Genomic DNA, 22,807 nt, shown 5'->3' on the forward strand with positions numbered 1-22,807 from the left:
TTGAATTTTGTGTAAGGAAAGTAATAAGGTTTTTAGTTTTCCTGAAACTCCAATCCTCGTTTGTGTGCGCATTGGTAAAACGCCAAGACTCTGAGCTGAAAAAAACTTGCTCACGAATAGAGTTTCCTGTCTACCTGCATTTTAATAATATCAACATTCATTTTAATTAGAGGGATAATGAAAAAATATCGAACTTTATATTTCTTTGAGGTGTCAAGACGTCTGTATAAATAAATAAAAATAGAAGACGCCTATTTATTAAATAAAAATTAATCCCCATGATAAATATCAGGGGCGTATCTCTTTCAATTTCCATCATGCGTCCCCCCAAATGTCAGATCAACTAAGTCCTCCATTCCTGGCTGGCATTAAAAACTCGACAATTAATTTGTAATAACAATAACGACGGGCAATAATGGTAATGATTTCAGCAAGTGGTGGGAATACAGAAGTGGTACGTCGCGGACATTAGTCAGTGGCAGTGGCGTATCGTGCGCCGGGCCGGGGGCAGGGCAAATTACCGGACGTTGTGAACAAATCGAGGGGACGGGGTTGCGTGCCGCCACTGGCTGGTTAGAATCAGGGAGGTTTTGTGCCATTCTAAGTGTGAATGTTGCTGATACTGTAATGTTTTTCAATCAATTTTAATTATGTCACAAAGTCCTTTTAAGTATGGTGATGTTATTGATAGGTACATTATAAAACTTATTTCAGATAATGATAATAAGCTTCTACGAACTTAATGACGAGTGTTAGATAAAAGAATTATATTAATTATTAAGCACTTACCTACCCTGAATACTATTTACTGAACTGGCTATAAAGAATTAATGTTATAATTTTACCATTTGACTAATCTAACCTGGTTTAAAATGATAGGGGTTTATCATTGTATTCTCAGTAAAAAAATAAATAAAAAAGTGCTGATATTTGTGTCAGCTTTAATAAATTTTTTGACATTTGTCTTTCAGCCGGGTCACACAAAAATAAGAACATCAAAATGGCAATTCAGAACCGCCCTTACAAAAGCGCCCCATCACCTTGTGAAGGTGGCGTGACAAGCCGTGACGTAAAAGACCCCGTGAAAACGTGCCCTAACAAAGCACCGTGTCATTTGTACTCCATGTTGACGTTATCGCTTGGCACCTACTGATTTTACAGAAACTTGTCATATGGCTTATTAATGGCGCCAGTAATTTAGCTTTAAGCGGAGATGGAAGATATGCCGGTAATTATGTGTTTGAAAGGTGGAAGAAAGCCAATCTGCATATCAATAGGAATATTTTCACTTTTCATGACTGGTTTGGGTAAAGTTGTGGGTTGGAGAGTTGTGCCAGGAAATCAAATTTTGAATAATAAATAGTTGTTTTTTTCCTACGGAATGTAACACTGGAGTTGCCTGCCAAATAAATATTACGAAGTACTCAAGAAAGTAAGTTGTGCACTTTTACTTGGTAAAAATGCACAAAAAATATCACTTAATCAAAAATCTAACCTATAAATAACTAGAAGATCCAAATCAGATCGAAATCAGCTACAGAAACTTCAATAGTTTTTATAAATTTTATCGCTTTCAGTAAATAATTTTTTCGGGAGTCTAACAATGCAATCAAATTAATATATTTTTTATAAATAACTTTGCATACACCACCTTTCAAACAGAATAATCGCCATGTTTCAAAAGCAAGGGTTTAATCGAAAAGAATAATGAATGAATTAATAGGTAATTTCTAGATAAGTACGTACACGTACCTGTGTAAAATAATTGGCATCATTTTGTATTTAGCCTTCATCTTACTTTTTTTTTAAATTTACGATTTTATGTCCGGGTTAAATCTTCCCCATAGGAAAAACTAAACCCTTCCACACACTTTTCCACAAATGATCATCTAGTCAATCAACATTATGCAAGTGTATTATATAGTAAGCAAAATAAATACAAAACAATATAAGAACAACACGTCAACTCACAACAGATCAAATGGGAAAATAATTCACCGACTCCAGATAATTTCATATCAGAGGGTTCGGCTCGGTAGAACTCCTAACAGGGCCTATAAATCCTACTGATCCCTTAACATAAATATTTTAAAAAATTTCGTTCTCCTACATGTATTCAAAATAACCGACTTTTTTATATATAATTTTTTTGATAAATCTAATACGCCTAAATTTTTAATGAGAGAGCTAGGTATAATGCCAGTAGCTGAAATAACGAATGGTAATATTTTTATAGTCTGAGAATTCCAAATTCTTTTAATCTCATTTCCTAAATCTGTGTATTTTCTTATTTTTTCAATAACAGATTTTTTGAATATTACAGAAATTGGGAATAGCAAAATCAATGATGTAAGTTATTTTTTTTAAATTTTGTCATATAAAACTATATCGGGTCTATTATGACTAATCGTTCCGTCTGTTAGTATAGTTTTATCATAATATATTTTATAAAATTCGTTTTCTATAAATCAATTTGGTTCGTATTCATAATATGGTATACGGCAGCCAATCAAGTTATGTTTAATTAACAAACTTTGGTGGATTATTTTTAAAACTTGATTGTGCCTAAATGTATAGTATGTATACTCAGACGGTGCTAATATAGAACATCCCGATATAATATGTTCTATAGTTTCCGGAAAAGCCAAACATTTTCTACATAAATCATCAATTTGATTTGTATCTTTGATTATATGCTTCCTATAATTTTTAGTATTAATGACTCTATCCTGAATGGCAAGCATAAATCCTTCTATTTCTGCGCTCAACTCTCCAATACTCAACCATTTGTTTGACGAAAATTTGTCAACATACTTTTGGTTGAGATAATTGAAGTGTTTCGCGTGTAACATTTTATCTGACCAGGAATCTAATAATTCCTGGTTGGGATTTATAAAAATGTTGGCATTTTCGTCGTATAAATTTAAAGGTGTTATGTTTCTATCTGCCTTGCAAATTATTTTGTGCATTTCTAAGCTATGAGATTTCCTATGGAAAAAAATTCTTAGCATTTCAACCTGATTATGTTTCAAAGAAGTTATTTTGACTATACCTCTACCTCCTAAATTTCTAGATAAATTAATTCGTTCTATAGCTGAATTTGGATGATGGAAATTAAACTTTGTTAGCGTAGTTCTAATTAATCGTTCTAAGTTATCTAAATCTGTATTGGACCATTTAATTATGCCGAATGAGTACGTTAATAGAGGTATTGCCCAAGTATTTATTGCTTTTACTAAATTTTTAGCAGATAGATTGCATTTTAAAATTTTCCTGATCCAAGTTTGAAATTTAATCCTAATATCATTTTTAATACTAGTATTGTCTAATCTATTTGATTGTGGGTATCCTAAATACTTATAAACCTCATCCCTTTTAATATCTACTAGTTATTTGGAAATTTCTAAATATACTCTCGTCCCCATCTAAAATTTTGCCTTATGGATCGTTCTACATTTATCTAAACCAAAAATCATTTTGATATCATCTGAAAAGTTTTTAAATACCTCGATCATTTTCTCTAAATTTTGTTCAGAATTCGAAAATAATTTTATATCATCCATAAATAATAAATGCAAAATTGTACTACTATCCCTTGTATTACCCTTAATTTTTATTCAAAACATGCTTTTAATTAACATTTTAGATAGAGGATTCAATGCTAAGCAAAACCAAAGAGGACTCAATGAGTCTCCTTGAAAAATCCCTCTTTTAATTGAAATGCCCGGTATTACTATTTTCTCACCCTTTAAATTGATAAGTAAATTTGTATTATTTATTATTTCTGTTTTCTTTAAAATATATTTCTATCAATCAGTGGAATCTTAATTTTTATTTCTAATATGGTTTCTATAGGTAGTAGATAATATATTTTTTTTTAAATTTTTATTTTACTATGACATGTCCTTTTCCTTTATGTTTTACTACCTATTTGTTCTACAAAATATTATTATGTTATTCTTACATAAATCATGTACGACTACCATAATACGGTCATGAGTATGGTAGTTGATAAAATCACCAAAATCGTATTTTTTTTTAAATTTATAAAATAAAAATGATTATTTGATCAATTCAAATTTGGTTAATTCATCCCGACGGAGACATTGTAGGTTTTGAAAAATAACGATCATTTTTATTAAATTGTGGTGTACCTACCTACACAAAGTTATTTATGTTATTTAAATTAAATGATGACACAAAGTGAATTTGAAAATTATTGAAGAATAAGTATTGTTTGTCCACCGATCATATAATATGTAAGATTAAATTAACTTCAACATAATTAGGATAAAAAATATGTCATTTTTAAATGGATATCTGCAATAAATTAATGTGTTTCTGTAGAGAGAGACTAGACTAGAGCTCCTGCGAAGTTCTCATAAATTTTCTAAAATGTTCTGCCGCAATCTCCTAAATTTCTGCTCACTGAGCTCTTAGCATCTCATAAATATTTTCAAGGCAGTTGCGAAAGCATTTTTTCGAAATTTATTCAAGAAGCCGCAGGCTGCTAATAATAAAAAAATGAGGAAACAGACGACGATATTTGCTAACAATAGGTTTTAGCAGGTATTTGATGTAGGTAGGTACCTCACTACAATACTTACTTACCTATCCCAATTTAACGAAAATCCAAATTCAAAATGTGTGGTAGGTTTGCTGGAAGCTATCTGTAATATTATCTTGTAACCCATTCATGTTGCTTGATGTAAGTAGATACAAAATGTGTGATAGGTATTCTTGATGCTATATTTAATATTATGTTGTCACCCATCCATGTTGGTTGATGTAAGTAGATACAAAATGTGTGATCAGTATTCTGGATGCCATCTTTAATATTATGTTGTCACCCATCCATGTTGGTTGTTGTAAGTAGATACAAAATGTGTGATCAGTATTTTGCATGCTATCTTTAATATTATGTTGTCACCCATTCATGTTGGTTTATGTAAGTAGATACAAAATGTGTGATAGGTATTCTGGATGCTATCTTTAATATTATGTTGTCACTCATCCATGTTGGTTGATGTAAGTATATAAAAAATGTGTGATAGGTATTCTGGATGCTATCTTTAATATTATGCTGTCACCCATCCATATTGGTTGATGAAGGTACCTATATATAAAAGGTGTTATACGTATTCTGGATGCTATATTTACTATTATGCTGTCACCCATCCATGTTGGTTGATGTAAGTACCTAGATGAAAGGCGCAGCAACCAAAATAAAATTAGGTTAAATCTGGCATGGTGTTAAAATATAATCACAAATACCGAGCTAAAAAATCAAAAAGAAGATTTTTTAACTTACAGCTTTGAAACTTCATGACTTGGGAGTTTTGGATCTGGCCGAGAGTGTACTGTAAATAGGTCGCCCTAATGGAAGCGAACCGCCGCCACCGATAGAATAGGGCACTCAGAAGAAAGATAACTCGTGAATAAAACTGATTTAATCGATTTATTCATTATTCAGTGTAAACACAGTTAATTAGTTTAATAAATTAACGTAAGATTCGATTGTAGGTGGGTAAGTGAGTACCTATCGTTACTGTCGCCGTGCTGCTCGCACGCCCACGGAATTGCGGTAAACATAGTAGGATTAATAACGTTCACTCTCCAGGCAGCCCACAAAAATAATAACACATTATGGACAGAAACTTGCAAGGAATAAATGATTGATTAAAACGGAAATTAAAAAATGCGCATCTATCAAAGAGGCGAAGCAACGCATAATTATAGAATAGGATATATGTCAACTGGAGAAGAAATAGTTCAAGGAAAAATTACTACTACAAGAAAACATAATTGAACTACTAAAAAAAACTCATATCAAATGGAGAAAAATATACGGAAAAAATTTAGAGTTTTTTAGAGGAAAAGATGAAATTATATAACAAAGCAACCTCAGTAATATCAATACCTGAGGCCACATATTCGTTAATAATTACAAGGGAACAAACAAACACAATATCTGAAAACATTCGAGAAATGATTATTAAAAAAAATTAAAACATCGCAAATGGGGTGCAAAAAGCATCTAATAATAAATTAATTATGTCTTGCCCTATTAAAATATTAGAATCAAAACAAAATATTACAAACCCAAAATAATGGATTTTAAATGATCATGCACGAAAATTAAAAAAAAAACTGTTTAGTTAGTGAAAATGTTTAAACCAAAAGCACAAAATAACCATTGAATTTATTGCCACATATTTTTATTACATTACCTACCTACTTCATATGAATTAAATCTCTCAATTTGATTGTCCTGAAACGTGAAACCTTCCCAGTCGGACAGTCAGTCAATAAACTAATGTTTACAAGACAAGGTTTTATGGATAGCAAAAAGGATAACAAATGATTGTAAGCAATAATTAGTCGCCTGAAATATCAATACAAATTTAAAATATCTCCCGAGTAAAATAAATGCCACCAACGGGAATTGAACCCATGGGCGGCATTTATTTTTACTCGGGAGATATTTTTAATTTGTATTGATATTTCAGGCGACTAATTAATGCTTATAATTATTTGCAAAACATTAAAGTTAACAAACAATACAAATCTTAAATCAAACAGCATATATTTTATGTGAAAAAAAACACACATATCATTTGAAAACATAGCATAACGAAAACTTTTATTTTAATTTTCGGAAAAAAAAACATTTTCCAGCTGTGCACAACAACACATTTAAAATTGAACATCTGGAACAAAAATTGAAATTAGAGGACTGAGAGGAAACCTTAAGCACCCAACATGTCGAAAAATCACTTTCGAAAACACACTTCGCGAACACGTACTATATGCAACTAAAGATACAAATGTCAAACTAAAAACAAAACATAAACAAAAAAAACCTTAGATAACCCATGAAATTATTAAATCAATAAGAAGATATAAAGAAAAACTATTTTATCAAACCCGAAAACGACCTAACAATTTTACCATATTAGAATTGTATAAAAAATATAGAAACCATCTTACAAAAATAATATAAAACAAAGGAAAAAATTTTTGAAAAAAAAAATGAACATAGTAGTAAAGATAATAAAAAAGTGTAGGCTACGATCAATAACATAATTGGCAAACGTAATAAAAATAAACAAATCAGACCGAACGATTAGTCATAATAGACCCGATATAGTTATATATTATGACAAAATAAAAAAAATAAAAACTTATATCGCGTCGCTATTCTAAATTCCTGTAATATTCAAATAGTATATTAAATTATTAGTGGATAAAGATAGTGGTCTTTAAAACACGCGCGATTTTTCGAGCACGACGGCGTAGCCGAGTGCTCGAAATAAAGCAAGTGTTTTAAAGACCAGTTATCCACGAATACTTTACGCAATTTTTTTTTATTGGTACACTTTGAAAACATAAATATTGATATTATTATTAAAAATTTGGAAATAAGAACTATTAATGAATTCGTGATGTGACATCACAATATCTTGTTGTCATGGAAATGAAAAACACAATTGACATTTAGACTTCACATTTTGTTGATTTGTTGATGTTGCCATGGTAACTTTAAAAAACGCGCGTTCCATAAATTGCGATTTAAACACGCTAGAGCGTACTTTAAATGAGTAAAAAGGGGCACCAATAACAAAAAATCTGTTTCTGAAACCATTCGTTATTTCGGCTACTGGCATTATACCTAGCTCTCTCATTCAAAATTTAGGAGTATTAGATCTGTTAAAGAATTAATATATATAAAAAATGCAAAAATCAGTCATTTTAACTATTTGTAGGATTAAGAACCTTTTTTAAATATTTACATTGAGGGGTCAGTAGGATTTTATAGGTCCAGTTAAGAGTTCTACCGACCCTCTGATATGAACATATCTGGAGTCGGTGAATATTTTCCCATTCGATCTCTGGTGAGTTGACGTGTTGTTCTTATATTGTTTTGTATTTATTATGCTTACATAATACACTTGCATAATGTGAATTGATTAGATGTTCATTTGAGGAAAAGTGTGTTGAAGGGTTTAGTTTTTCCTGTGGGGAAAATTTAACCCGGAAATAAAGTCGGAAAAAAACTAAATAATAGAGACAACAACCAGTTAAAATTGCAAAAATTTTTACAACTACTTCCTAGAGTCGGAGGGAATCTAGCTAAAACAATTGACTCTAACCATCCTAAAAAATATTACAATTACATCTGCGCAAACTTGCCCATATTTGTTTTTGTTGTTGTTTTTGAATTATATAAAAAATTCACACAAGTAGAAAAATAAAAAAAATAATAATGAACTTACGAGTATCCGCAAGTTCTGGTTTCGATCACATCACAGTTAATGTATTAAAACAAATGAGATAGTTATTATAGAAACCAATTACACACATCGTTAATAAAAGCATAGAACAAGGAATTTTCCCAAAAACATTTAAAACACAATAATAACCCTGATATTCAAATCAGGAATTGCAACCGACATCTCACACTACCGCCCCATATCTTTACATAGCTATATCAAAAGTAGCTAAAATATTTGAAACATTCATAAAATCACAAATAACTATGTAAGCACGTCACATCAAATGATATAATTAATAATAAGTGTCCAACAGTCTGTTATTTCAAATGATATGTTATCGAATGATAACTTATGGTTGTGGCCAGGTTGATAAATGAGAGTTAAAGTTGTTAACCTGTGGGTAGGTAGGTACCTACCTACCTACTATTATCATGTAGAATTTCTTTTTTTAATAAACTCACGCAATACATTCTCATAAATATTCCTAGAGTCATTTTCTTAAGGTTGCCACAGCTTTTAAGCCATCTCCACGGACTGCATGCATGCCATGGTTCAAATTGCGATATCCAGATTTTGAAGCATTCGAGATAAGAAAAATAATTGACCTATATGTAGAAAGTTAAAGAAACTACAAAAGTTTCTATAATACCTAATGAATAATAAAATATAATAATTAACTAACAAGCGATAGTTACCTACGTATATTATAAACACTAGATCTCAACATATCTGACAAGCAACTACAATTACAACATTTGGGCAAAAAAGGTTCTTGTACTATGGTACTAAACTTGACGAAAAATCCCATTCTCGTTAAAAAATTACCACAATATTATAAGATTGAAATTTCAAATAAAAAGCTGTTTACAAAACATAGGGAGATCAGAAATAGAAAATATAGGTACTGATACCAACTGCAGACGGATACCGAAACCACTCAAGTGCACTAACAACAACAAATACAATCCATATATTATTATTTATAATTACTTCATGTTATTCATATTTTAATAATATCTATGCAAATGAAATCCTCAGCACAGGAGATTCTACTGAGGTTGACATTACCCAACTCTATTCATTACAAAAAATAAATATAATAAAACATTTATCATTATTACCCATTATTATTATCACCACAAAATGTAGAAAGAATATTGCTAATATTATGTAATGCAGGTAGCTACCCTGTCCTTTGTTACAACCATCGCACTCGCAATGTGGAGTACCTACCTTCAGAGCGCCGGTAATTACATTTATTATCGTGACGGATTCAGACATCCTTTTGCGAGACTCAAGGATACTAGTCTGCCACGGTACTTACTCGACTACCTTCCTCCCTCTCTTTCCCATCCTAAACCTATCGCTTCCCGCAAGCAGCATGGCGTTTCACGTTACTTTCAAAGTCTTGGTCGGTGGTACATATAATCTGTATGTAGCTACTTACATAACAATAATTCAATATTATGACGATTCTTTTACCAGAGACACTTTATTTTCACAGAGGTGAATCTTTTAGAGGAAGCTACAAGCCAAAGATCTGTATATTTTGGTATACCTTATATCGTAGGTAATAGGCATTAAAATCGCTTGGCAAACGGAGTCTAGAAAAGTTCGATTTCAAGCAAAAAACTTGTTTTTATTTATTTTGTAAATAATTTTATAAGAAAGCAAAAAAGTTAAAAGTTAAAATCAAGTGAGTAAAGCTATAATATATACTGTATTGTTTTAAAGTTGTTTCCTTTATGCGAACATAGATACATTTCTTTTAAAGTTGTTTCCTTTATGCGAACATAGATACCTACATTTCTTTTAAAGTTGTTTCCTTTATGCGAACATAGATACATTTCTTTTTCTAAAAAAATATTTTTTTGTAGTTTGCTTTTATATTTTTTATTGAGTAATTTATTTTTTATATGTATTCTACTTAAACGAAAGTGATAAAAAAACTTTTAATTTATCTAAAAAATATTTTTTGGTTTTCATAATGTACCTACACCAATTCTTTATAAAGATTAATCAAAATAGTGATTTCGCATTAAGCTTCGCCTTAATCCATTTTTCAAATGTGTATGATCGGAGTAGGTATCTTAAAAACATAAATTTGTGTTACGAAGTAAACAAAAATTATTATATCAAATTATCATAAGCAATAATTAGTCGCCTGAAATATCCATACAAATTGAAAATATCTCCCAACTAAAAATGTATCCAATGTGTATGGATATTTCATATTTCATAAAAAACTTGTCTTATAAACATTAGTTTATCATAAAAAACTAACCATTATTTTATTGAATATCCACTCCAAAAATAGAATCCGACAATGAACAGAACATATCATTAGGTACCTAGTATCCAGGGCCGGCCCTGAGCCAAAAGGCGCCTTACGCAAGTAACATATTTGCGCCCCCTAAAAACCAGTAGACGCCTAGGATTGCTGTAATCAACCATATTTGATGATTTGTGTTTTCGTGTAGCGCCGTTTTCATGAAAAATAATCTCAAGGGTGATTGTTAGGTGAAGTATTATTAGCGCCTTGGCAATTCGGCGCCCCAAGCGAGCAAATCCAATTGCGCCCGCATTGGGCCGGCCCTGTTGTATCTACCACTTCAATCTTTGGCATACAATAACAAGTTTTATCTAAAAAATAAAAATTTAGTACCTACCTACTAAATATATGTAAAAGATCAGTTTTAGCTAAAAAAATCACAAAAATAGTGACGAAACTACTCCCTAGGCAAAATATAGTAAATATCTGTAGATAGGTTCCTAGTACCTACCTAGGTCTCTTTGTCGTTTTTACTTTGCACAATAATAATATTACATAATATGTACTTGGATGGTTTTAGTGAAAAATCAACTCAATCATTGTCAAGTATTTTAATGCTTGTTAAGAACTACGGTTTTCAACTATTTTTTAGCCTTGTACGGCGCCTTGAGTTGATATTTCCTAGTAATATGGCACTATCTATCTACCTATTACCTATTTATAGGTGTTTCACGAAAATATTACTGCAGAAGACCTAGGTAGATTCATTTTAAATAAGAAAATATTACTATTTGGCTAAATTGATAAAAATAATATGTGTAAAACAACAAACGTGTAACCGTTTTTCAGTTCATTCTACTTCCACAACTGTCACCCAGTAGGCGGGGCCTGCCTCTCTCCCCATTGGTCTATTTTGAATTTGTCGCGTTTCATTGTCAAGCCACTCCCGGCCAATGGAAAGCGTCCCCTCACGGTTACAAATGAATTTAAAGTCGGTGACATCTGCGCAATGCGCCCGACTCCACTTGTAATTTTTCAATTAATATGATCACGTGATTGGTGGATTTTGTCGTGGAACTTTTAGTACAAATTCAATGTAAACTTAATTAATTCACATAACGGGTTTCAAATATTATTTGTATCGTGTTTAATTATTTAATTGCATTGAACGCCAAAATAGCTGTCACAATAATAAAAACTAAACTACTTGCACTTTAAATATCTGAAGGTCATGACAGCTTCACATTTTTTTATATATTTTGGATAGATTGACATAGATAACCAAGAAATAAGGAAAATATAGGTATAGATTAAAAAATTGTAAAATCATTTATTTTGCATCTTTATTAAAGAGTTAGTTAGCACTATAGTGATTTATTTTTGGGGTATTATGCCGTGTTGGGCTACCTCCTTCTTTAGCCAACGTTTTGGACAGCATTACAGTGTCCATCAATCATTATAATACCTACCTTTGACTGTGAAAATCTCAAATCATATACAAAAGGCAGCACAATTAATTCGGAACTTAGAATCTAATGTGAGCGTTGATTATTTTGTGTCTCAATAGATAGATACTATTTTATTTACGTAAACAACCTAGATATTAAATACATTAACATTCAAATTTAGGTACCTCTAAAATTAATATATATCTACCTACATTCACCTTCCTTCTCTCCACGATTTGTATTCATGGTCTAGAACCAGAAACATATAAAAAAAAACCTACACATTAATTTTTTACTACCAATCGAATTTGAAGTAGGTAGCTATGTTGTGGGTCCGAAAGGAGAAGGGAGAGGAAGGAGATGGGGAAGAGGAAGATCTGGAAAGACCGACCTACCTGATTATTCATATCTGGTTACCAAACACGAGTGACCATAATTGATCTATGAAGGTGAAAATTTATATGTTATTTTAGCCCGACCACGTGTGTTATGTCATTTGGAAAGGCGCCCTTGAGGTGATTTCTCACGAAAACGGCGCTCTATAAATTAGTCAGTGTATTATGTGTAGAAGCTTTTGATACATAGAAATATCATTAACACATCTGCTCATGTCAAATTTTCAACTTTTTTATTTTAATGGACAACATCACTCTTCACAATCTTAAAAAAATGACGTGATTGAAAGCGCCCCCTCCATTAATATCACAACCTACCCCAAATTCAGATTGCCAACCGAATAGCTACCCCATCTCTATATATGCATAATATATTGATGCATTTGGGAAAGTAGGATCTGTCCACCTACCAACCCTATGTCTGCATTATATTGATGCATTTGGGAAAGTAGGTAGGTATATTGGGGTAGAGTTAGAGAGGAGGACATGTAACAATAATAGTATTCGTTCGCCGGGGATTATGAGTAGGACGCTGCAATCCGCTTATCGGTTGGCGGGCACGCAGACAGCGGTGCAGCTGTGCTGGGATTTAGGGCTCCTAAATCGGTGCACGCGGCCCTTCATAGGTACCTACCCATATAAAATAAGAGTGGAAAGTCTTCCGTGAGATATGCGAAACCGGTAATGAGAGATTAATTTTTAAATTTTGAGTTCTATTGTTAGAAATATTTTCAGGTTAATAACATTACATACATAAAAAAAAACATTTACGATAATTCGGCTATTGCATATCCCAACAGTATATGTTCATATCATTCGAAAATAATAATTAAAAACATTTGTGATAATTATTTACAGTAAAAAAGAATCAATATATAAAGTATCTAACATATAGTGTGCCAGTTTTGTGGCTAGGAGAAAAACAAATAAAATAAACTGAAAAACACTAGATGAAATAAAGACGAAAAAAAAAGTTTTTTAAAATCAAATGCAAAAATAAACAATTATTGCAAATTTAGTAATAATATTTCAATTTGTAATTATTATTATTATTTGTAATTGAGTTAAGAGTAGGTAAAATAAAATAGTAGTAAAATGTATTTTGCACAATTAAATATGTAGGCTTGCATTCAATAGGTAGGTAAGTCGTTTCCATACTGTATCTTGCACAATTAAATATGTAGGTACTTGCATTCAATAGGTAAGTCGTTTCCATACTGTATTTTGCACAATTAAATATGTAGGTACTTGCATTCAATAGGTAAGTCGTTTCCATACTGTATTTTGCACAATTAAATATGGACTTGCATTCAATAGGTAAGGCATTTCTATACTGTATCTTGCACAATTAAATATGTACCTACTTGCATTCAATAGGTAAGGCATTTCAATACTGTACTTGCACAATTAAATATACATTTGCATTCAATAGATAAGGCGTTTCAACTGCTTAAAAATGGTATGTGCATAGATCAGTGATATTTTTAACACTAAAGACAGTTTTCATTACTTCTATTCTGTTCTGAATATTTTGTCAATTATTGGCACCAATGTGCTTTTTAGGATAGCTTTTAGACAGAAAGTTCTATGCTGCTTTTCCTATGTGGAATATCTAGGTCGATATAACTCTTTTGAGTTCGCAGACCACTTTCATCAGCTACAAAGCTACAAAATAATGAATTAGTTAGGTAACTGGAACATGAAACAATCGACACATTATTATCAATCACAATTATCAACCAACAATCATTATCACAATTTTTCAATGGTTCCACAAGAAAAATGGTTTCTCACGAAGGTGGATAGTTTCTAATCAGTTGAAATCTCCTGCCGGCTGTAAGATAAGTAGGCACTCTGTAGAGTTTAGCGGTGCAGCTGTCCATCTACTCTCCGCCTGTCCCAACCCTCCGTGGAACTGGGGAACGGGGCTATTGACCGCCCGCCCCCTGCTCCATGGCCCCCGGCCCATCGCCCCCGCCCCATATCGTCGGCACACATCGGGCGCGCTCGGTAACCGTCGGAGGGGCTGGGACCCCTCGGAACGGGGAAGTGGATCAACCAAATGTGGGACGAATAAAACATCTGGAGATGAGACCGGAGTTTATGACGTCACAAGTGCGTAGGCTAGTTGGGAATGAATATGGTGAAATCTGTAAGTCAGAATGGCAAAGGTCGCCCACAAATCAATCTAATAAAATAACTGTCATAGTTAAATTTCACTGCATTTTCCGCTTACTGTGATGGTAGTAGGAGATTTTCAAATGCTGTTTGGTTATTGATAACCCGGGAATATTTGTCTTTATTTTATGAAAAAATACAAATTAAATCCAAATTGCGAAGATCACGAATATCGAAATTCGGAGAAGACATTCATCGACGATGGGCTGATATGGATGGATTATTATTTGGAAAAATAAAAACAAAAACTACCTGAATAAATTACACATTTTTACCTGCAACAAAAAAATATATGTGGCTTATAATAATGCCACGAGAAGGCTTTAGGCACACTTCGCAGGAATCAAAATATACACGGCGTCTCAAAAATAGCACATCTACGAAAATAAAATTCAAGCGCGAGTTTCCCCAAGAAAATACGTCTAAGTCAAAGAATATTGATATTAATTAAAAGTACATTTAACGACCTTTTCTCAGATTATAGTTTCATTTTATAAACGGTACGAAGTTTAAGAGTACGGGACATATGGGTACCTACTCTTTACAGGTGTCATCTTCCTGGGCTATAAATAGGATTCATATGTCTTATACTGATTTATAAATATGGAAATTCTAACTATACAATTGTAAATGTTCTCCAAAATGCCCTGGAAAGAATCTCAGACTTGTGATGTCCCGAAAGAAACCATTCATCTGTTCTGAATGCAATTACTAATGTTATCCAAATTGACCCTGCTAATAAATTACATCTTTGCGATTCTTTCAAGGATAAAGAAACTATCCTGTCCATTTACTATTCGAATGGACATGTCCGAAAGGACACATGTGAGTATGACACAGCGGCCTTGAGGTGATTCTTTCAAGGATAAAGAAACTATCCTGTCCATTTACTATTCGAATGGACATGTCCGAAAGGACACATGTGAGTATGACACAGCGACCTTGAGGTGATTCTTTCAAGGATAAAGAAACTATCCTGTCCATTTACTATTCGAATGGACATGTCCGAAAGGACACATGTGAGTATGACACAGCGACCTTGAGGTGATTTTTCACAAAAACGCGCTATACAAGTCATCCAAATCCAAATATTATTATCATTATGTGACACATGTGAAGCACTTGAAAACAACCCCCAAATATAGACAGCACTGCTGAAGAAGTCGCTTGAGTGGTGACACTACTGCAATCAGGGATGCGACAATGTGATGTTAAACTAAGGCCAGCTTCACGAAGATGGGAATGATATATCGGGCCGAATGATATTGTGCCGCTGATATTTTATAGAGAGTCGGAAACAAAGGGAAGTCATTCTTCCTCATGCTATAGATAGTATGGTAGAAGAAATGAAACATAATAAATACATTTAGTTCGAATTTTGTTGATGTTGGAAAGTATTATTAAAGCTTTTATTAATCGCCACGTTTTTTTGTCCTGTTTTAAATCAACCGTTTTGAATTTCATCTGTCTGTAAATTTCTTTTTACGTTCCGTTTCCGGTCAATTTATTTAGTGTCGAAGGTCGTGAATGCTGATGTATTGTGTGTTATTGTCGGAATTTCCAACCCTGATTTCTAGGTTATTCTTCGCCACCCAATTTTCAGTAATTATGTAGGTAATTACTTTACCCGGTATATTGGATAAAGTGGTTTGATAAGATATTAACGATTTATTTACTAGTTACACCTGGGAAACATGTTGTTGTATCCATCGACCAAATAGTTGATTTATCGATTGTTTTGCGAGTTGTGAATTTAATAAACCATTATAATTAAAATTTTAAATTTGCTGATGCTATCAATAAAATATTTTTTAAAGTGATTAGTTATGCTTTTTTTTTTTGTTGTTTGTTTTTGGGATGTTATGCCGTGTTGCGCTAACTCCTTCTTTAGCCGACGTTTCGGACAGCGTTGCAGTGTCCATCATCAGGGCAGATCCGGTAGATCCGAAGATGTGTAAATTTTGGCTGTCGAGTTTGTGCTTATTTATTTGTGGCCTGGGCCCGTCCAAGTGCGAAATGCCAACGGAAGTGGCGACATCTTGTGGCGAATTCTGAAAGCACAGTATTTATGATAGCCTGGGGCCCATCCAAGTGCGAAATGCCAACGGAAGTGGCACCATCTTGTGGTGAATTCTAGAATTAGAAAACCGATTGACAGCGGTTAGAGTAGATGTACCCAGTATCAAGGTATAAATGCAATGGTTTTATATTGTATTATTATATGGTATTGGAGTATACTTAGACATGTTATTTGCATTTAGCTTTGGTGTAGCCGTCAATTACCGGATACCAAGAGCTGTTGAGCTTAGCTCCGTCGTCTCTATTGATATTAAATGGATTTTTGTAGATTTCAATTGCCTCCATAATCATGCGTGATCTATAAGTTTTGGGTCTTCCCAGGACCTCGGGAGCAAATCCAAAGTAATGGCCGGTTTCAATTAAGTGTTCGGCGATTGCCGATTTATCAGGGTGGCCAAGTTTACAAGCACGAAAATGTTCTGCTATCCTTTTGGAAATCGTCCGCTCTGTCTGGCCTATATAAACTTTGTCACAACCAAAGCAGCTGAGTTTGTACACTCCATCTGCTTCCAGAGGAAACTTAGTCTTTGCAGACCTCAGTAGGTCTTGGATTTTGGTGGTGGTTCCGAAGACAGTTTTGATGTTTTCTTTTCTCAACAGCCTGGCAATTCTGTCTGTCACATTGTGAACGAAAGGCAGGAAAGCACAGCCTTTTGAGTCTTGTTCAACTCTGTCTTCGTTTGTTGTAGATTTGGCTCTTAAAATTTGCCTAGTCTGACTTGCCGGGTAACCGTTGCGATGATTAGTTATGCTATTTTCATTATTGTTTTTGGCAAGTTTATCATTCTTTTGTCATCTTTGTTTTGTACAGCAGCTTTGTGAAATTTAACCTTTGTACATACTGTCTATTTGGGGTAATTATTTAAAATGACTCCATAAATGGTCCCTCATAATGTATATTATGTAATCTTCCCTACACTACAAAAATGCGAACAATCAAAATCATAAAAATTGCAAACATTCATTATTTATCGCACCCCCATTCACGACCGGCCCTGAGCCAAACGGCGCCCGGCGCTAGTAAAAACCTGAAGGGTGTTGTGTTAGGTATTATCAGCGTCTCGTCGGCACCCGAAGAAGGCTGCTCCAATTGTGCCTGCACAAAGCCGGCCCTGCCTCGACAGCCAACAGCAACAACTGGAGGTTGTAGATATTTAACAAAAAGGAACAGCGCTATACGGACTGCATTCATATATTTTTTATTATGTACCTACCTACGTGCAGTTATAAAGGATATTATTGTTTTAGGGGATATAGAAATAAAAACCTTAAAGGCGCTTCTCGGTGTGGCTATCCAAAATGATTTGAATGTAGAAAGTACTAGACTTTTTCAGTAAATCTTTTTCCATACCAAAATTGATACTTATTCCGTACCAATCATTATGGAAAATCTTTGCTTTACTCGAACATTATTGTCATTCCTACGATATTATACAGATTTGCAGATGTAGTACAGAGATACCATTAATGAATAAATAATATATTAGGGAGGCCTAATAAAAATGGTAACACCTTTAAAAAAACCATAGATCTTATTAATAGTAGCATCTATCGCAAAATGAAAAAAAATAAAATGTGAAAAAATAATCAAAAATATAAGCGAAATATCAATACTGAAGAGAAACACCCGTTCAACAGTCTCTTCTACCCACAATGTTTATATTGTTTATATATTCAACAATGACAGCTGTCAAATATTGCGCCCAAACTGAACAAAAATCGGTATCAAAAATAGAACCAGTCCCATTTTCCACATCGAAAAAGTATGGAAAGTCGGAAAAAACTTACCTTGCAAAACGCTCATAGGAACACGATTCCGGTGTAGGTTCATTCTATAATATATTACGCCGCTGGTTGTAGGCTTTCACCGGGCGACTCAGTGGATGTTGTAAAAAAAATTGGTTGTGCGATGATTCATAATAACGACTATAATTATAATTATAATTCTCCTGTATTTAGAATTTTAAGTCATAAGCCATTTTTAGAGGTTCTGTGCGTATTTTTTTACGCAGTTGTTTTAAACGTCGTAATACATTTTCATCCCCCGAGGCATCGAAAAACATATTATTTATTTAAAAATAATTTTATTTTCTGATAAACAAAATATAAATCGTCTAAAGTTTGCATCGAAAACAGCTGTTTTGCGCGGGGTGCGGAATTTAGCTCTTATCTTGAAACGAGATTATAAGGTGAAGGGCATGATTACCTCGGGAAAGGTTGTAACATGAGTGTAGAAAATAAAAGAGAGGAGAAAATGAATTCCAAAATACAACATTTATTTCTACATCTTTTAAATAACATGAGAACTCTTTTAATTAATGACAAATATCTCAGGCGTGTGCATCAGCCGAAGGTTGAATGCACGATTGGAAATTTAAAAATTGCATTGAGAGCGACAAATGGATGGTGACATTTAATATTTAACTAACCTGCTGATTGGTAATAATGGGCGCCAAGCGATGCCGTAGGCAAAGCTAATATTTTTATGCGGAACGATGGATGACCAAAGGCAAAATACTAAACTGCGGCGTCATCATCGTTCGTAAATGGTGTCGGCTCATGGCGCGGTTCGTGTCTCCTCTCTGTTCACAACGTCCCGGAAGCGCAGCCTGATGAATACTGAATCGTCGAGCTGCTCGTCTTGACCGCGAGCCCGTCCCTCGTTGTCGCGGAGTTGCCATAGTTGCGGAGTTGCCATAGCTAGCAGCTGTAAATCAGAGATGGGCACTGATTATAGCTGAGACTCTGTAGCGGGCAGGAAATGACTGCTACAATCTGTTTTGCCGTTCGGCGGGTTTGTCAACGGTTTCCAGAGACAGTGGCTTCAACTGGAGGCGTGGATCATGGCGACGACGCTTGGCATCCGAAAGTCTAATTAGGTTTTTCAATAGGTGCGATTTTTGTGACGCCGATTGTATTACCTAGATACTAAATATGTATTTAAAAAAAACGGGGTTTAAGCAGCCGAGGAAATATAATATAAGCACACTAAAACAATATATATTATTTTAAACTCCGATAATCCTTATTTCAACTGTTTTTAAGTTATCTGAAAGGTCGTTCTTTTCAAAAAAATCTTTCATTTTTATTTAAAATACAATAAATGTCACTTCACGCCCCTGCTACCAAGTAAAACACAAAACAGGCCTAACTCTAAGTATCTACGTACGTAGGTACTACCTACTTAAATCAAAAACGCATATAATCCCACAACAGCATAATGAAAGCGACCAAGGGCACCCATTTTGAGGAAGGGTTGTTTTTTAAATACTTTTATTTCCAGTGACGCCCCCCACTTGACAAACAACGTTGTTGAATCCCTTTGAGTCCCCTTATGTCAACCTATGTGAATAAAAACATGAAAGCGGGGCTCTTGTTAGGGGTTATTACCTACCTTCCTATTATACTTTTTTATGTTGAACATGCATTCTGGATACTTACCATGGCTTTCGCTTGTAAACAGCGTGTTTGTTCAGCTACGGTTGATGGAAGTATAATGATTGCTAGTTGTATAAACTGAACTTGTCGATCTATTACGAGAGATGTTTTCAGGGAATCAGTCTTAAATTAGATAGGTACCTAACTAGATACCTACTACTTGCATGGAAAACTTTTAATGTTTGTAGTTTCTACCGAAGTAGGCACATTGCATAGATACACATGGGAGGTAGTAGTTAGAGCAGTAGGTACCTAGAAGTCTACGCGTCGATATTTCGAATTGTGCTGTTATATTATAATGATATTAATGTCATAATTATTGCTGTCAGGTACAAGCAAATCATTGTAAAGATGAGGCATTTGAATGTATTTGTGCACACCGATAGTTTCGAAAAGTTTAGAACACTCTTCTGCACTCCCCTCTTACCTGGAAAATGCCTAAAAATACCGGGTGGATAGCGATATTTATTTCAATTACCTTTTAAATAATTTAGACTAGCGATTCAGTTCAATAATGTTAATTTTATGTTGTCTTGTTTCAATCTCAGATTCCGAACAAAAACTAAATTTTTTTTTTTTTTTAAAGAAAGACAAACGTTCCCGGGTTACGAATAACCCAACAATGTTTGAAAATCTCCTACTACCACCACAGAAAGCCGAAAATGTTGCTTGTGTTGTGATGGAGGACTTAGCCAGCCGAGGAATCGAACACGCGACGCTCGGGTGAGACCCACGCGCTATGCCCACTCAACCACTGACCGGTCATAATTAATTAGGTAGTTAATATTTTTTGATTTATTCACTAGGCACACCACTACATAAGAAAGGGTCTCTTTAAAATGATTTTCTTTTAAATGTATTTTTTTTTATAAAACCAACCAACTTGATTATGAACGTGATTCAAATGATTTTGGCCAAGTTTCTTGACATGATCTGAGAATGCAGGTACCTACTTTCTAACCAATCTCTTTTCAGCTCTTTTCCCTGCCTACTCCCCTTAAGTGACACAACATAACATACCCCAATTGGAGATGCCATGGTTCCACTGGATCCGGGGACCTAGGAGTGTTGTGCGGTGTTTACCTACCTCTCGAAACAGTAAATAAATATTACGTGTGTAAGTACGCATTTTTACTACCTAGAATAAATGGCACAAAGTGTAAAATGGAATTCTAGAAATTAAACTTGATATCAATAAATATATAGAGTTGTAGGTAAAATTATATTCAAATGCGGCATTCAAAGTACGAGTAGCAGCCAACAAATTTATAAATCTCACATTTCAGAATTGAAGAGGGAAATGTCACTAACACTGCATTTTTTGCACGGCCATATCTAAATAAAGATGAAAACTTTTGTTGACGTCCATTATTTGAATTTGAATAAAGAACTATAAAAACGGTCTCGCACGCCCCTGGCTTATTATTATTATTATTATTACTAATATTAACCCTTTCACGTCGAGTAATCCATTATTATCGTGATAAATAGATCGCCATAATTTTTATGAAATGCTTTTGATAAACCCACTTATCAAAAGTGGGTGCTCACAAAGGGTTGAAACGAACGAACTAACGCTCTATTTTTCATGAGAAAATTTTAATAAGGGATTTCTACATTCCTTTCCGGCAATTAAAATCATTATACCAATATTGACTAAATATTGCCTGTTAAAAGATTATTGTATTTATATTTTAATAATTTTAATCTACATACCTATATAGCTTGGTATATAAAAAAAGAAGATTGTCCTTTGGTTTGTTTTGTATATAAATCTACAGTTTTATTTTTAGATTGATGAAATTTTGCATACTTGATCTTCAAAACAAGAGAGAGGTCACTATTTACATTTAATTGGTTAAAACTATCCCCATCTCCCTTATCGACGCCTTTAAGCAGAGTTTTGATAGTAGTTTTGCACACTTCACGATCAAATATGAGGATAATTACTGTCTATACCTACGTGATTTCAAAAATGCGATGACCTTGAAACATCAATTACAAAAGGGTATCTATAACTATATTTAATCACGATCGCAGAGATTGTAGAGGTTGGTATCTTCCTTTAACAGATTATCAGGCAGTTGAATGCAAAATGTAAAATTATTATGACTGAAAGAAAATTCTTTGTTGCACCTGCTCAGTATGGGGAGAAGAAAAATTCCAATAAAAAATGTGTCCATCAATTTATTCACCAATGTCCATCTGGCCAGTGAGATATTATATTTTCATACAGTGCTTTGTAAGCGGCCGTGCTTTACCCAATCAGATGTTATGATAGTTTGCACCTTGTGGCATTGGGTCCCTAACTAGGTGCAAGTTTAGAAATCCAGTCATCCGATGAAACACCTGGTTCTTGAAATAGATAACATGATTAGCCATTATTGATTGTAATTATAAAAATCTCTTTTATACTTGATCTTTTTTGGTTCCTTCTGGTATTTTATTATCTAAGTGCTATCAATTGCGTATTGAAAAGTGTGTCAACCTGTATCTACATTGTGTTTACATCTGTAGGTAATTCATCCGGTAACTAAACGCTACGTGGAAGTTTCAATATATAATATATCACCGCGATCCCTGATTGGTCGACCGGTCTAAAGGTGGCCGCTGGGCCCTCGAGAGAATATCATCTTGATGTAGGTACCACCGAAGTGATACACCAAAAGAAGTGTATTTCGGGCAGGTATTTGTCCCCGAAGTAAGCTCAAATTATTTTTT

The sequence above is a fragment of the Hesperophylax consimilis genome, chromosome 2, assembly GCF_061612785.1.
Source record: "Hesperophylax consimilis isolate HC1 chromosome 2, BYU_Hcon_1.0, whole genome shotgun sequence".
Classification (NCBI taxonomy): Eukaryota; Metazoa; Arthropoda; class Insecta; order Trichoptera; family Limnephilidae; genus Hesperophylax; species Hesperophylax consimilis.